This window comes from Prinia subflava, chromosome 1 (assembly GCF_021018805.1).
Source record: "Prinia subflava isolate CZ2003 ecotype Zambia chromosome 1, Cam_Psub_1.2, whole genome shotgun sequence".
Classification (NCBI taxonomy): domain Eukaryota; kingdom Metazoa; phylum Chordata; class Aves; order Passeriformes; family Cisticolidae; genus Prinia; species Prinia subflava.
Window position 1 is genome coordinate 67,047,075 of NC_086247.1, and position 18,461 is coordinate 67,065,535.

Consider the following 18,461-nt stretch of genomic DNA (forward strand, 5'->3'; position numbering starts at 1 on the left):
GCTCTTTTTTTTCTTTGGAGGAAAGAGAAATAAATTATGTTATTATAAACAGAGATGAGCTGAGAAAAAAAATATTGTTTTAAGTATTTTGTGCATTTAGATAACCCAAGAAGATCCCATATGCAATATGAGCAAGTGTTAACAGAAAGATCATTAATCAAGAAATACGCCTACTGGAAACAAATCCCACAGCAGCTTAGGAAAACAACAGACAAAAAGTTATCCCGTGGTTAGATAAGTAAATGGATGTCAGTGTGGGAGCATTATGGCAAGGAGGAAGCAGCATGAGACTGTGAGCAGCGAAGGGTTAGGCTTTTCATCATCCGACTCTCCAGTACCCCAGGAGTCCTGTACCAATCAGCTGGTATCCAACCAGTGGAAAAGTGTCCGAATCAAGGCTGCTTGCTGGAGAGGATGGGAGTGCAGGAGGAAACCTCCGGTGTATGCAGGAGAAGTGATCCCCAAGACTGCAGTGTGACTGTCTGTGTGGGCACAGACACGAGGTTTCCTCTGACTCTAGTCAAGCTGAAGGAAAGCTGTGGGATGCTGGGCATGTCACCTGCACTGTCCCACCCAGAGCCATCACCTCCTGTCCAAGGTATCCAGGTAGGAAGCTCCTTGCCCACTTCTTCCCCCCACAAGCAGGGTAGTCCAAAGCAGTGTTGCTGGAAACTCCAGCTGTTGCTCAGTAACACTGAAAGCTGAGAAATATTTAGTCAAAATTTTCATGTACAAAGGGAAAGGCCTAATTTTGAAAGAATTTATAATAGCATGGAATAATTCTTCCCTATGCACAGGAAAGATGGGAGTTACTGGTTCAGGGCTGCAGAGTGGGGGAATGGGAGATGACTGCTACTGTCTTGATGCTGGGTTGTTTTGGATTTTTTTTTTTGTTTTTTGCTGAGTGATTTGGCCAAGCAAATTAAAAAAAAAGGCAAGGCTGTAACTGTTTTCTCTTGTAACCCTAATAATCCTTAGTGCTCTGAGGAAATTACTGCTAAGCACAAAGTCTTTGTGGAATAGACCTTAAGAATTATTGTTAGTAAGCAAAGAGATATTAATGAGCATCTTCCCCCAGCTAGTGTACCAGTGGAGAATTTACAAGTCCTAATGAGCACTAAATTTGAAAAGTACGATTTTAATTCCATCCTGAAGAGTACTTAAATCTGAAAGACTATTCCCAGCTAGCTAACTAGATCTGAAGAACAGTTGTTAGAGCTGAAATGTCCTTACTCACCCCTACAAAAGCAACCAAATCCATCAGTCTCAAAGTTTTTATTGCCAGGAAATGTTTTCAAATTCAGATGAAGGGAACAAAAATAATAACAATCCTAAATATATCATTGAAATCTTTATCCAGCAAACAAGACAGACATTAGGTCACCAGGACCTTAGAGTCCTTGATTTATGCCAGAGATGCAGCCATGCAGCAGCACGAGAGAGATGAGTGCCCTAGGACTTGTGTAACAAGATATTGTATTTTTCCACACGCAATGAACAGCTCTGTGCAAAGTCAGAGGAATAAGAAACCCTCCAAAGCCTCCTCACTTTACAGGTTGGACTGAGATGTTTCTGTGATAAAGTTCAGTTCTTGGATAGGTCCAAATTAATAGCATTTTTTGGCCTACCCTGAAATTTGATGCAACTCACAGAGGGAGGGAGGCTGTAGTTGTGGACTGAGGGAAGCAGACAAGATGCACCAGTTTGCAGAGATGGTTCTCCCAATAACAGGTGCTCTTTTAGCTATGTTTGTATGCATGAATAAGCACAGATGTGTGTGAAGACTGGGGGAAGCAAACCATGGCTTCTGAGCAAGCTCAGTCTTTCAGCACACACTCTGCTGTGTCTTGACACCAGTTCACCTTTGATGACACAATATTGGCAGCAAACCTCAGGAAGCATCTGTTTGCCATGGTAGGTAAATGAGTAGCAGCTGGGAAAAAATAGAGTTCATGTGGGGACAGAGACATTGAAGGGCTTTCTGAGCTATTGATTTTTGCATGTTCTCAAGGGAGCACAATGGGGAAAAAGATTTTGTGTCAGCCCTGGTTACCCAGAAACTTCTGTATTTTGCCATCCAGCCCAATTTATAGATTGATTGAACCTGGTTAACACCACTTAATAACCACCACAAATGGTCTTTGAAGCAAATTATTAAAAATTTTAGAAAAATATCTTCCAAATCCTTGCTAAAGGATTTGTGTATCTTAAGTTACTACACAAAACATTTTGTGTGAATTATAGAATATCACTAAATGGAAAGGACCCTTAATTGGACAAGGATCATTGAACTCTAACTCCTGACCTTGCACAGGACACCCCAAGAGTCTGTGCCTGAGAACATTGTCCAAACACTTCTTGAACTCTGTCAGTCTTGGTGCTGTGACCACTTCCCTGGGCCGTTCCAGTGCCAAACGACCTCTGAATGAAAAATGTTTTCCTAATATCCAACCTAAACCTCCCCTGACACAGCTTCAGGCCATTCCCTCAGGTCCTGTCACTGATCACTACAGAGCAGAGATCAGTGCCTGCCCTTCCTCTTCCCCTCATGAGGAAGTTGTAGCTGTAATGAGGTCTGTCCTCAGCCTTCTCCAGGCCAAGTGACCTCAGAGCTCAGCTCAGAGCAGAGCAGGACAATCCCCTCCCTGTCCCCACTGGCCATGCTGTCCCTGATGCCCCCAGGACAGGCTTGGCCCTCCTGGCTGCCAGGGCACTGCTGGCTCATGATCAACCTGACATCGACCAGGACCCCCAGGTCCCTTTCCATGGCTCTGCTTCGCAGCATCTCCTTCCTGGTGTGTCCGTACATCCAGGGTTGCTCCATCCCAGGTGCAGAATCCAGCACTTACCTTTGTTAAATTTCATATCGTTGGTGATTACTCAGTTCTCTGATTTGTCAAGGTCTCTCTGCAGGGTCTCTCTGCCTCTGAAGTACTCAATAACTTCTCCCAATTTACTTTCATCAGCAAAGATACTTGCTACACCTCCAAGTCCCGTGTCCAAGTTTATGGAGGTGTTGAAGAGACCACATGTGGAAGAGAATACTGAGCTCTGTCACAGGAGAACACCAGTGGTGCCCATCAGCTGGGATGGCAGTTGCCCACCTGCATGGTCCAGGATCCCTTCCTAGAGGTGGGTGTGTGTATCAACAGGGTGCTGGGTTTGTTCTTGTCCAGTTTCCCACTCTGCCCTCAGCACAGCCAGACCTCAGGTATCCTGAGCCATTCAGCTGCTGGATGGACAGAGGACACAGATCACAGCATCTCTATCCACCATAACCCACAGGTTTTTTGCTCCTGTCCAACCTCATCTTGCTCATTAAGGCATTGCAGTTACTATAATTTCGCAAGAACACCCATAATGTTAAGATGCAGTTCCAAACCCCTGTATTCCTGGATTCCTTACATCTTTCCTTGCAAGCACATGCAGGCATTGCACAAGTTGCACTTGCTTTAAGACTGTAACTGCTTCTGCACGTGGTGCTGTGCTCACTCCCCTGCTGACACTTCTGAACCAAGGTCCTCTCAAAATACTTCATACGGAGGCGGGGTGTGCAGGATGGCAGCTAATAGCCATTTTCACACAACTCTTTGAGAAATATCTGCACCCAGGGCAAACTCAAAACACAGCTCTGCCTTTCAGTGCATCTCTCCTCTGCTCACTCAGCTCTAGTCATTAGGACCTGCTCGCTCCAGCAAAGAGGAATGTGTTGATGGGGTCTTTTTGCATCCAGTTGTACATGAATCATTGTTCCTGTCACACAATAACTATAATTACTTCTTTTCTAGACCTTTGGCTGATTGTCTTAGCAGAAGTAGAAAAAAGAACCAGCAGAAAAGGGAGGGTGCAAAATCAGACATCTTGAAAATAAAAATAACCTCTTGCCTCTTGCTATTGAAGTTGTTCCCTTTAGGTCAGAGCCCATATGCACGCACATGTGCACACATTGCTTCCTCTACTCCACAGTGCCTGGGGTAGTTTGTCTAGTTTTAAATTGACCAAAGTAGATGAAGGGTGGCAGAAGGTTATTTTTAATCTGTTAATGTGTTGTGGGAGATTGTTGTGGCAAGGAAGCATAGAAGATGGGGGACAGGAGAGGGAAAATGTGAAACAAGTTTGTTTGAACTAAGGGAGCACATGATGTGAGAATTTCAAAGCTCCTTGTACCAGACTTTTATAGTAGCAAAAAAAAGGAACTGCATCCACCACCCCCCGTCCTTTTCTTATTCCCTGAGAGGACATGTCCTCACGTAGAACGTGGGAGTCTTGGCTTGCATGTATCTCTGGTAAAGGGATAAGGGACCACCTCACAACTGGACTTTTCCAGAAAGCTCCTGGCTGGTTACATAGCTCAGCATAACAGGAATTGTCACCAGTAATACACCCAGGAGCTATGGATTCTGCATCACACTGTTAGCCTGCCTGACCCTGGGAGATGGTGGGACCTGACCAGACAGGCAATCAGAGCACATCCTCTTCCCTTGGCAGCTGTCAGCTCCCTGCTATTCCCACTCCTTCCCCTATGAAATTTATCCCTGCTTCTCATGCTTATTCTGTCTTTTTCTCCCTTTTTTTCCTTCACTTTATATAAGAGAATTCTTAGCAATTTCAGACAGGTCCAGCTGTGGTTAATTTGTCATGGAGAAAATAATATCAAATAGAGCAGTGCTGGGAAAGCAAACAGCCCAGTGCAAAGCCTGCCCCTAATTGATTGATGAAAAGAAAATTAGGGTAGCCTCCAGAAACTATTTCCATAGCAATGGGAGTGGAAAGGAAGCTGTGCTGCAGATTGTGGGTGACCCACTGCAGCTCTTTGGCCTCTGAATTGCACCGGCAGTGAGGGGCTGGGCAGTGTGCCTGGGGCTCCCACCCACAGCCACTGGGCTGGTGTGGGACCACACTGCCACTGAGGCACCCCAGGGCACAGCTCAGCACAGGGCTGTCCCTGGCCAAGCCCAGCCAGGGGGCTGTGAGCACAGTGCTGTGCTGGGGGATGGAGCTTAGCTTCCTCCTGCCACTCTGCTCCCCCTCCAAAGAAACAGATGCCATGTTCCGTGGGCCTTGCTCTTCCCTTTGCATTTCTTTCAGAAAAAAAAACCCAAAAAAGATTCTGCCTCAGCTCTAGTACTGATTGCTACCACTTCAAACGGACTGACTTTCTTTTATTTTCTTTGTAACAAAGTCATCCAGGAGACTTCCCAGCGGGATTTTTTCTGCTTCAGAAAAAGTTCTGCAAGTGCCCATGGCATTTCAGGCACAGTGGCAATTATTGGGACCATGTTCTCCATTTTTGATGATTCAGGTGGCTTGTGTTAAAATTGACTAATGATATGGGGAATGCCTTTTGTTTGCTTGATTGGGGATATCTTAAGGAAGGCCAAATTTCTGTGAAGGAAGTACACTGCAGGAGTCTCAGGGTGGGGAAACACTCTTGCCCACATTGCCAATTGCTGCTGAAAACCTTGGTCGTGCAATTGTGTGTGCCTTTTGTTTTTCTGGCAGGCCACAAAAAACAAAATCAAGTTCCTGGCAGCTAAATCATGAACAAATGTTACTCTTAATTTGCTGTAGTACAAAATTAACAGTTTACACATTTTAATAGACCTTAGGGGAAAAAACAGCTCAAAGAGAAAAATAAAATAACCCTAATCCTGGACTTGGAGCTGTAAAAAACAAACTAATCCACTTTCATAGTTGTCCATTGGGCACACCTCTCCCAAGCCTTACATTTACCAGAGCTTAAGTCCTGCTCTGTACTGGCTCAGTCCTGATGGTAATTCAGCACCTAGATAGGAGGAGCCATTTCTCACAGCACAGGTGCTGTCTCTGACTCCACCTCTATGTTTTAAAGCCATGCTCTTTTCAAAGCCAGAACGCACACTGCTGTGTTTGGCAATGTTTTAATTGCTGGTTATGACCACAACAACATCAGAAGTAAAGAAAGGCAAGGCTGATGTGGTTTTCTCTGTCTGGGTCACCTTTCTCAACAGCCATTCCTGAAGTAAATGGAAAGGCTGTCACTAAACAGCCTCTCTCCTAATGAGCGGCCTCTTTGTTATTGTCATCAGTACCTGCAGTCTGGAGAACATGCAGAAGAAAGTGGCAGAAAAGAAACAGCCTGAAGATAGAGACAGAAAAAATGGTCTTTTCTGATCTAAACGACTCTGCCATTCTATGATTCTACGGCATGTAATGCACCAATTGACCTGAAGATGGATTTCTCTCAAAACAACATGGTATATTCTTATCTGCCTGCATTTATAGAAATAAATTTTACAGCACTGCTTTTCGGGCAGACAAAAGTTAGTAGGCTCTGAGGAGCATCCATATTTCAGTAATTTGTAAAAAATTTAAAAGCCAGTGTATCAAAGACATGACTTAAGGGACAACTGGAGGGATAAGAAGTAAGTGGAAACAGACCAGTGCTGAGAATGAAGTTGTGCATTGGCAAAAATTTCTACTATTTTGCTAAATACCCTTTCAACAGCATCAGCTTTCTGGGGAGAACTGGAGTTTTCTATTGAAAAGCTATTGAAATAATGTTATGTTTGGAGCACTTTCTGATACTCAGCTTCCCAGTCTAGTAATTAAAATTTGCCACAGAGGGAGAACATGCTCTGTTGTTGTTGTTGCTGTTGTCAGTTTTTAGTAAGAAATCTCTCCTTCCCTACCTTCACTAGGGAATGAAAGCTTGCATTTGATGCAGAGCTAGAGCAAAAGACAAACAAGGAGAATGACAAAATTAGACAAGTCAAAGGACCATGATTTTTTTATCTACTCTTTGGTACTTTCTCTTCTTAGCTTCTTGTCACTTTTTTTTTCTACTTTTCAGGGCTCTTCTTTTAGACTATCAGCATTGTGCACAGGGATTGCTATTGAGTTTTCACGCAGGTTAGCATGTTGTGGTCTTGACTGGCAGAGGGTTAAGGGTGACAGCATATGCCAGTCACTGCAGAAAGACAGCTAGAAGGGAAGGTCATCTGGACAGCCCTTTGCTATAGTAAACAGTAGAGGAACCCAGACAAGAAGGTTGAAGTATTCCATGCACAAAAACCCCAAAAACAACAAACAAACAAAAACCAAAACAGAGTGATTAGAGCCCTTCTTCTGAAAGAGACTTAGGCAAACAACCAGCTGAAAAGCTCACAACCAGCACTCCTGCTGTTTGAGCATTTGTCAGGCCCTGGAAAGTGTTGCTGAAGGCTGGTAGTTTTGCTAGCTGCTGTATTTAGCTCCAGCTTACAGTCTTGCATGCCATCAGCCCCAAGGCAAGCCTACCCATTTGCTAGTTGTACTTGAGCAGTCCTCCTAAGCTTGAACTCAAGCACTTGACTTATGACCTGACTAGGTCTGGGTTGTCAAGGCCCTGGTGCTTGTTCAAGTGTATTTATTGGGTAGGCTTGATGCTCAGATGGAAGTGGCATTGTTTCTAGAGAAAAAAATTGGGACTAACAGGCTAAGGACAGATCAGACATGACACTGTCAGCAAGAGACAGGAGCTGATACCACTAGGGTGGCATTTTAAATATACTCTTACAAGGTTTATTTGCAAAGAATGAACATAATGCTCCAAGAGATGAAGAACTCCACCTGCTCTAGAGATGTAGCTATAGCAACCTCCACATGATTACATTGCTAATCTGCAGGTGTTGAAGAGGCATAGATAGATGCTGTTGAGTAATTCAGCTTCAAATAGATACTTTGATCTGCATAACAGCTTGCATTCATGTCCCAAATATGGATCATTTCCAGTTCTGCAATTCTTCCTTATAAAAGCAACATTCATATCCTTTATCTTATAGGAGTCCTAAAACTTGCCACTGTTATCTAACAAGGTAATCAGTTCCTTTACTCTTGGGTGGGGCAGGAGCGGGGGAAAAAGAGACATTTTTACTGCCTAAAATACCCAAATTATTTGTTGCATGTTTTGTCCGAGTGACTCCTCAATGGGAACAAAACCACACAGAAGAGAAAACTTGTTCTACTTTCCTGTATACATGATGTACTGACAAATCACTTGCATCTTCACATTAAAGACAGTCTATTCCACTGCAGGCTCTGGCAGCAGTGTCTGAACATGTACCAGATCAAGTCATGCTTCATTAGCAGACACAACACTGTTAGGAACATCAAGCTAAAGTCTGTCCTTCTCTACTCTCCACAAGAAGCCATTGAACTTGGTGGGTTGCCTGGGATGGAAGTCAAGGCAGAATATGGCTCACCATCAAACAGCTCCAAAGGAACCTGGACCTTTGATAAGAGAAATCTGCTATTCACTGATTCAGTAAAAGAAAAGAATTCAAGAGCTCCAAGAGAAAAATGACCCTTCATTTTATTCTCCTGCAATCTGCTGGAGCACTCCTTTGAAAGGGTAGTTCAGCCACACACTCATCATTTCATGAAAGCTGGTTAAGGGCATTTGATGAAGCCTCTAAAGTATATATCACATGCCCCTTTCCTTCTTTTCCTTTTTTTTTATTTTTTTGCCAACTGAACATCCTACAGCCCAGCTGCTCCCCTCCTTTCCTGAAGCACCTACACTGGCCTGCTTCCTGCCCCCGTTTCATCTTTGGCTTCACAACTTTCTGCACAACCACCTTATTTATTCACCTGTGTGACATTTCTCTGTTAGAGAACAACAAATTAAAACAGAGAAGCCATTTGAGATTCACTGGTCAATGTTGAAAGCTTGCCTTTCTTATGAGTACCACACATGGGACATGTGACAGGGAAGTGGACCATGGCACAAGACCCCATGGTTCTGTCCACAGGAGCCTGTCTCATCTCTTGCCCAGGACCCAGCTCTTTCAGAAAATGCTCTCTTGTTGACAAATTCACCCTTCCTTCACTTTCTTCATTCCTCCCCCCAGCTCCACTGCCTTTCTGCTGTCTTTACTCCTGTCCCTATCTCAGTGTCCTGCATTTCGTTACAGCCCCAGCCCTCCTGCATGCACTGGCCACCTGGGCTACCCCTGCCACCAGGAGCCAACAGGCTCCTCCACCTTCCAATCTGGAAGTCGTTTTAGATTCTGTCCCTGGCTCCTTAGTGCCGCACATCTGTCATGGGTTGGCACTGGCCAGATGTTAATGCACCCATGAATATATGTTTTTTCTCTAACAACTACTGTGGGATGTGATCAGGAACAGAGCAGAGCAGGCTTAAATCTTGAAAACAACAAAAACAAAACTTTATTACATTACATAAGAACAGAGACAGAAAACTCTTAAACACACACAGAGACAGAAATAAAAACTTCTCAGAACATTTCTTCTCTTCCCCCAGTTTCCACCCCCCACACATTACTCTCCATAGACCAAACCTTTGGGTTTTAAATTAAACAATCACTACTCAAAAAAAAACCCCCAATCTTCAATTCAGCAAGGGAGAGAGGAGTCTCTCTCGCACCACAGACTGTTCTTCAGAAAACACAGGTCCACCCCTTATGTGTTTCCATGTCACCCCTGGCACCGCCTGGAGAAGTCTGCCAGGGTGACACTCTCTTTTTCCTATGTCCAGTGCTCTCACCACTGTCCATGGGCCAAAGCTGCATACAGGGCTTTTTAAGGATGCTGCATGCCGAGCTCTCCCCTTTTTACCCAGGGGCCGGGGTTCCAAGAGCAGGTCTGCCCTGAGGGCAGAGGGCACCACCTCACCCTCCCCCTCTCTTCTCTGCTCGCTCCACTCTTCAAGTGCCAGTCACTGTAGCAAAAGCAGGGGCAGCTGTATCCACCCAAAATGCAGTTTATGTTCAAAGGAGACTTAAGTTCAGTCCATGGCTGACATTATGCAAGAAAAGTCCAGCTCAAAAGCCACTCCTCTTCAATCTCTGCCCATCTGGGTTTTTTCATCTTCTTTTATCATCTCGGTCTCAGGCTGTTTCCCTCTCTCTTCTGAAACTACCAGTCATGAGAATCAATGTCTAAGAAAAGTTTATTTCTGCCAAGCAAGGGTTAACAGTTTCTATCTCCCAGAAAGGTGCAGGCTCAGGCACTCCCAGGCTCAGCAACTCCCACGTGGCTGGGCACCTTCTCCCAGAGTTTGGGGGGAAGAGGGGGTGAGCACACACAGAAGGCACTTCCACAGTTTTCTACCCCTCTATCCTGGATGGGGCAGCTCAGTTCCAGTCCTGTCTACTCTCTTCTCCCCCCTGGGGGCCCCAGCTTACTCCAGTTCCGCCACCTGGTTTTCCTGAGCCCGGCCACGTGGCTCCCCTCCCCCACTCAGCCCAAAGCTGAGCAGGGGAGAGGAGATGTTTCTCCGCTGAAACCGGAACTTAAAAGAGGCCGAACCCCCCTGGAGTCCTGCTTTTAACCCCTTGTGTCCTCAGAGGCGTGTCCAAACCTCCAAACCTCCGAGTGGCCAATCCAAGTGCCAGCAGAAAAGCTGATCACTGATTAGCTTGCCCACATCCCCCTGGAAAAATTCACCTCCCCCCGCAACCACCACAACATCACTGTGTAATTCTGGCTGGGGGGGGGTTACTCACCCCTTGCAGGGTTGGGGGCAGCTGGAGAAGGGAATCACAGAATCTGTCTTGGATGAAGGGAAGCAGCGCATTGGTTTTGTTCTGCTGGTGGTGGGTCTCCTGCATGCTCGAGCCTTGTGCGCTGAACAGGCAGGTCCTGCCTGGTTACCCTCTAGTAACCACGCTTCAGCCTCAGGTGGTCAATCTGAAATCACAAACTCCTTCTCAGTACAGCCATGTTAATTATACGTCTCTCTTATCACTCCTTATTAATTAAAATTTCCATTAATTTTTCCAATACTCTGCCTGATATTGATATCAAGTAAACTGGTCTGTATTTACCTGCAAGGTTTCATTTATCTCTGAATTTTTACACAGTACTGACATTGAACTATGAGAATGTCCCCATTACTAAAAATATAAATATTAATATTAATATTAATATTAAGAATTTACATACACAAGCTGAAAATATCCTGCATTGACTCATAGGCCAGTTTTGTGGACCTTCCAACTTAAAAAATGGGTTAAACCTAGTGAAAATTGTTCAATATCTTTCTTAATTAGTAATGTGTCAGAAAATGCATTATGCCAAATAGAGACCAGGAATAATTGTTGAACAGTTTGGGGGTTTTCTTCATTGTTATTAATGACTGAGCTGTCTTCAACTCGTAATGAGTCTATGGCATTGATAATTTTTCTGCTAATATTTATATGTTTTCAAGAAAATCCTTCATCTTAAACAAAGTCTGACCAGCCATGAAGTTTTTTCTGGTGCCTTTAGTTTCCTTTATCAATTTTCTACACCTCATAAACTCTTATTTATATGGATTTTTATTACCTCCCCCTTTTTGCCATATGTTGTATATTGCTTTTTAATTCATTATTCCTGCCTTCATTCTTCCACTGAAAGAGAATGTGCTTTTCACCAGTATTATTCAGCTCCTTTACTGTAAAGTAATGGCTTTTTGGCCATTTAATATGTGCTTCTCCATAACAATTTTTTACACTCAGTTTCACCTGTAACTTTTCCAGTCTGGGAAACTAGTGTCTTTAACTATTGAGTGTATTTGGCACTTGGAGTTTGTCTTGGGTTATGTAACCAAAAAATGTGTATTCCATATCATCTGTAGAAAGCAGTTGGGGAATTTTTTTTTTTTTCTTTATATCTTGTAACTCCAGGGGGGAGGAGGGTGGATGCCTTCTAATAATAGGCCAGCTGTTAAAACCAGGTGGGGCAGTGTTTCTTATCTCTTTCACCACTGTCCATCCTCTGGGGGATATCTCCTGTTAATGGGCCATTAAGGCTCACCAATGACATGACACATTACACTATCCCATTGTGAGATGCACCAAACTGTGGGGAGGAGCCAACTGTTCCTACCAAGATAAAAACAGAGATGTAGGAACACCAAGCAGCCTGTTTGCCACTGGATTCCCAGAGGAAGACCAGACCTATCTTGCCAGCACTAAACCCTTTTTCTACAGCATCATCTCTTCTCCACAGAATAACATCTGTTACTCCAGGAAGACTTATTTGGACTTCTTCCAACACCCTGAGAACAGGATGTCAGGTCGTATCTCTGACTCTGGCAGGGTTTTCTAGGACTCTTGTTAGTTTGCTTGGGTTTTTTTGTTTGTTTGTTTTTTTGGGGTTTTTTTTGTACAAATGCATTTGTATTTTTAATATTCTTAGTAAAGAACTATTATTCCTATCCTCATATTTTAGCTTGAAAGCCCCTAAATTCAAAATTATAGTAAGTTGGAGGGAGGGAGTTTATACTCTCCATTCCAAGGAGAGCTCCAAATTTCCCTGACAGATACCTGTCTTGCCGAACCAGGACAGAGTTACAGAGCTCATCAGGGCAGTGGTGGCAGCTGCCCCTAGGCAGCCTGTTCTTTCTGTTTCAGCAGGAATTTTTCCCTGCTGAAGGAGGACAGCAATCTTCAACAGGACTGGGGCTGCAAAGGGTCTCTTCTCTCTGAAGAGCACCATTTTGGTTTCATAGGTGTGCACGGTTTATGAAGCCATTCCCTGACACAGAGGCAGAGCAGGTTTGCTGTCCCTGATGTGCCGTGCCCACCACCCCAAACCAGCAATAGTGGGGAATGTGCCACCTTGCCCCTACAGCCTGTGCCCTGCCCAGGCAGGTTTTACCCAGCACTTTAACACTGCCATCATACAGAGCCTCCCAGGCGGTTTCAGCAGGCCACTTACATTGGATTTCTTCCCTAAGGGAACTACTTTCATTTTCTCCTGCTTGTTTCCCAGACTCCTCTTAGCTGTCTATAAATGCACGGAAAACAAGGATTCTGATGACTCAGGAGATGGAAAGGGTCTCTGATCAAATGGAAACCCCAAACCCACAGAGACTCATGGGAATGGGAAGCTTGGAGGGAGAAAGAGGCTGGCTCAGAGGTCAGGACAGGGTTGAACTGAACTCCCCTTTTTAATCCTTCACCTTGACAGCAAGACTTATCCTTCCTCCCAAATTGCTTTTGAGCTGTATTGCTCCCAGATGTGCAGAAGTGTTTCTAGTGAGCCCAAATAGCCTCTCAGTTATCTAGCTGAGAGGGAAATGTCATATATTGCTTTGGAGGAAAATCTTAACTTTCTCTCTGTATGTTCATGCTAGTCCATAGCAGAAATAGTTCCATCTACAAAAACATTATTTTGGGAATCAAAATCAGCACTTTTTCTTGTTTGAATGTGCTATTTTTCACTTTGCTTGGCACTTCAAGTGCAAGGTCATGTGGCAAGTCATTACATGAGCAATGTTTATCTCTGTTTGAAAAACTCTGTCAAGAATTGATTTGGAAAAGGTTTGGGTAGTGCCTCTTTTTACTTGTAAACAGTTCCATTATTCAAAGCCTATTTATGCAAAATAATTTGTTGCACAGGTATTTTCATTTTAATTGTAGAAAGAAGCCTGGGGGCCGGGGGGAAAGGAAAAATGCCAATATTTTTGAAGCAGGAAGAGTAGTTTTTAAAATTTTAATGTTAAATTGTGTCACATCCACACCTATGGATTCTGTCAAAAATTCAGGGAAATGTCGTTTAGAGATCCCCTGGGGATCACTTAGGCAAGCCTTGGTGTTGAAGCTGGGACAGCATCAACCCTGGTCAGTCCAGCCTGTGCACTCACACACACCACCAACACATACACACACACATCTCTGTGTGCATGTACATATACACCAATGACAACTTTTATTGGCCTTCCTATTTTTAGTAGTCTTCACAGCCTTACACAGGTTGCCATATCTTAGAAATGCAGCTTTTAACACCAGCTGGTTTGAGTCTGCTAAGTGTTTTATCTAGCAGATTAGATTACACACCCTAGGGAAGAAAGCGACTTAACCACACTGTACAGCAGGTAAAGTGCTTTGGGGTCTGTGTTGTGTCATTAAGACCAATATGAGGAAGCAGCAAGACTTATCTTAATCTTGCTGATTGCCTCAATTAACACAGTCCCCATAGTGTCCTCCTTGATATCTAATCCCTGCAGTTTCTTGTTCTGTATTTTGCTCTGACAATGTTATCAGATCATTGCTAAGGGTATAAAAGTACATATTAAGTGAGTGAGGATGTGGTAGTTATTTAGAGAAGCCACGTGCTTAATTAGCATGGAAATCAAGCAATGGACTATTAAGTCTTTCGCGTAAGGCAAGAAACGTACTAGATACGGGCCCTAAAATAAAAACTAAAAAAATAAATAAATAAAAGGAAGGAAAACATGTACAGGAAAGAAGGATAATTATAAGCAGAATTCAAAAGCTATGCCATTCATAACAACCTGTCTACTCCTGGCAAACACTTTCATCATTTGGAAATAACTCACACGGCAACATAAGCAAGCAGCAAAAAAAGCAGGGGGGGGGTTGTCCTCCCACATCTCACACATCCAAGATGTGGTGAAATTATCTCTTACACTCGTGGGACTTTTTCTTATTCCTGAAGGTAGTCTCTACTCCCAGAGCAGCCCTCAGTGCATTCCTCAGTCATGCAAAGACAAATAAACATGAACATTCAGATCTAGGGAACTTGATGGAATGATAATCTATATCTTTCCAGCCAATTCTGCAAGTGATGCCTAGCATAAAGATTGCTGTGTTAAGGAAAAAAAAAAAAAAAACAACAACCACCCAAGCTGAGAATAAAAGTCAGCTTGGGAAGCTGACAACCTTGAACTGGCAATGAGTGCTGCTACCAGAAGCGATCCCGTGGCTGAAATTGCTTTCTGCTCTCTGATGTGCCATCTGATGCTCTGGATGGCTTTCAGCAGGTGTCCCAGGGCCAGGATGCTGCAGTGAGTGAGCACGACCACCACAGTGAGAGCACCTGCGGGCCCTTCCCTGGGGCAGCAGGGAGGCAGGCAGCACTCCTCATCCCTGTGGGCACCCCGCACTGAAACCTCATCGTGAGGATTACATCCCCATCCGCACAAACTCTCCTTCCTCTGAAGGCTCAAAGTGAGAGCATCCAGTTAAGAGGTTTTTCTTTTTTTCCCTCTTTTCCCCATGCCAGCTTACCCACAGTGTGGAATATATGGGATCATGTTTTGGAGAGGAACGGTGGAGAGTGAAATGTTCATTTCAAACCCTGCATATTTAATCATGTCAACCGCTAAATATTTTATCTGGATCAATCTTTTATATCAGGTCATCACTCACATGGCTCACTGGGCAACTGCCATGAAAGAGCACAGCAGAGGCTCTGATGGTGCACAACTGCTGTGAAGACTTTTTCCTCCCTTCTTTCCTCTGACAAAATTTTAAGCAATGTACACCTGTTTCTGAGCCAGGAAACCCACTCTGTCTTTTGTATTGCCTTTCCTAACCGAATACCTTACTGTATGTTACAGTGAGCTGCCAGGGCAGCAACAAAAAGAAATATTTCTGGAAGAGCAGCAGATCTCTGCTAGTGTAAGAATATCCCATCCTTGCTGCTCACAATGCAAACAACACCTCATTTGCATTTCTGTAGTTTAAATGTAAATGGTCTAAGATAAGTCATTGTCAGACTCCTGTAAATATTGATGACTGCTCTGGGACCTGGTTTGCAACCATTTCTTTCTCTTCTGTCACAATCTGAGGGCAGAGATATGGATGGAGCTTCTGGGAGGGAAAAGAATAGCTTTGCTTAGTAGGTGACAGCAAAAGAAAAGAAGGAAGTTAGGGAGGAAAATTTCCAGATGAATAATGAATTGAGCCAGGTTGGAGACTGGTGAATCTTAATTAGAAATCTGCCATATCATCTGCCTCCCGCCCTTGTGCTCGCTGCACTCAGAGCGATGCTCAGCACCAGCCACACGTCCGTGGGTTCCCCAGCTCTTGGTGACTCCAAAGACAGTGAGGGAGCCTGTTGTGAGACCAGGTGAGACACGGCCACCCAGGCTGGGGACAACAGTACTTCCTCTCTCATGCAGATGAAAGGATCGAGAACGTGCCAGCAAAAATGATGGGAAAAGGTGACTCAGTGGCCACCCCACCTCCCTCCTGAGATTTGGTGAATTGTGTTCAGCTTGTCTATTGTGAATAGATCCTGACACTTCCTCTTTCTTCTTTTATTATTTTTCCTAATGACAGTTTCAATACTTCTATCTGAGATGTCTTGGTGAGGTGCCTGAAGTTACAAAGGAGGGAGAGAGAGAACATCAATCTGCATCTGCTCTCTGCTGCAGAGAGTTGTCATCAGTCATCTTGTCTGGACTAGCAGGTGAGGAACAGTATGACCCCAAGGACAGCCCTGGAACAAGGAGGCAGGTGAGGTTCTCCCAGACCGTGCTATGAGAAGGTCATGTCCTTGGGCCTCAGTTTCTCCAACTGTAAAATGAGAAAAACACTTATTTTTCCAATTTATTTCATGTCTTAGAGGAAAAGTACTCAGTAAGTGCTACGGTTTATTATTCTAATGTGACTGTAAAATCATGATGTCTTTATTGCAAAATGATCTTTAAAACATGAAGCATTAGGATGGTGACTGAAATCATTAGTATCAAATTGTTCTGCTTTTGCCCTGTCACATTGATACTTCAAAGTCAAATTGTCCTGTGGGCGTTTGTAGGATTTTATGACGATAACTTGTCTTTTCAAACCTTATTCAGGAGGGCAAGAAAGCCTCCAGATGTTTTCTTAATGAAAAAGGGCTAAGGTTTCTGCCTGCCTAATTCTGAAGCTGTCCTTTAATATTTAAATTCCAAACCCACGAACAATCAATGTGATGAACAATCAGCAGGATGAAAATGAGTCTCCACTTGTTCAGAAGTGGCGCAGGCAAATGTCCCCACACCAAGGCTGTTGAGCTCACTGAGACATTGAAGGAGGGAATGCCCGTGTGCCCCATCCCTCCCTCTGCCTTCAGGAAGGGAGTGAAGGTGTCTCTGCACTCTGGTGTGAGTGTCTGAGGGCAGGGGCCACGTTTCTCTGCTCCTTTGGGGTGTCTGACCCCTAGCACAGGGAAGCCACACTCACGCCACAGCTCTCTTGGGTACAACCTCAGCAGAAATACAGAACAAATAAAATGGCACCATGCACTGTGCAGTTGCTGGGCTTTAAAAGTCTGGTTCTCCAGAAATGCCCTTCTCTGTTCCACAGGCTATATTATCACCAGGTAACGAGGGCTTGACTCCTTGTCCTGCCCCTCCATCCTCTTTCAGGCTGGGCTGCATTGCAAAATCATGTTTCCTCTTCTGACAGAATGTCCAAAGGTGTTTCAGCAGTCCCGGTGAGTGCACTCTGTTTTGTGGGGACACACCAGGAGCAGCCTTCCTCTGTCAACAGCTCCACTGGAAAAACTTTCTCACTCTCTTTCAGCTTGTCACTCCCAGGTCTTTCATTTCCTTGCATACACATTTTGTGGATCATGAACATGCATGTGGATGCCTATGGGTGCCCTGTTTTGACTCAATCCACAAGTACCAGGAGGGAAGATTTCTCTTTTTTTTTTTCTTTTTTTTTTTCTTTTTTTCTTTTTTTTTTTCTTTTTTCTTTTTTCTTTTTCTTTTTTCTTTTTTCTTTTTTTTTTTTTTTTTTCCCCAGCCTAACTATTTAGCAAAAACTGCTACTGGGAAATGTGTTTATTTGCTTTTTCACTCCCTCTTTTTTTTCCCTGACAGTTCTTCCAAATGACCTTGGGATTTGCTAGGCTGTTTCCAAATAATTTGATCAAATGAAAGTGGCTCCAAATGCTGCAAATATAACAATGAATTAAATATGTCTGGATTTGTTCCCTGGCACAGAACAGTTCTTTCTTGCCCACGTGATTCAACAACTTTTTCCCAACACTGTGTATTTGGAATGGTCTGGGGCTTGACTCTTACATCATGTCCAGGAACTGCTGGGTGAGTGCTGGTCAGCACAGGCCAAGATGGGGCAAGGGGTCACCACCATCTGGTGCTTATGTATAAATGACAGCGTGTCCACAGCCACATCCCCGTTCTCTCAGATGAACACATCCAACGGATATGCCTGAAAACTGAACAGAGATGAAAGCCAGAGAGCAGAGGGCCAGGAACCTACACCAAGTCATCTCCTGACGTTGGAGAGCCTGGACACAGGACGGCCTCACAACAAACTTAATTTTATCAGCTCAGGAATGAGTGGGTAGTGGTTGTGAACAGAGATGCTCCAGGTCTGTGTGGATGGCCTGACCCAGGGCCGTTTGCCTGCACAGCACTGCCCAGGACTGCTTCAGAAAATGTGTGGGAGAGTGCTGCTCCGAGGCCCTCACATCAAAAGTTTAACAAGGTCCCTGGTTGTGTGCTAGGCAAAGGAGCCACCTCACTGTCCCCTCTATCACATGGTCTTGGACCCAGCCCTAGGTGGTGTGATAGAGGTCACAGAGTGTGCTTTTCAGAAGCTATGATGCAGCTGATTTAAATTGAAAGAGCCTCTAATGGGCTGTAACCACACCACAACCCAGAAGTTGTGCCTGTGGGAAGTGCCTGTGGTCCCCAAAAATTTGCAGCCCAAAGGAACTGCACAAAGCTGGCA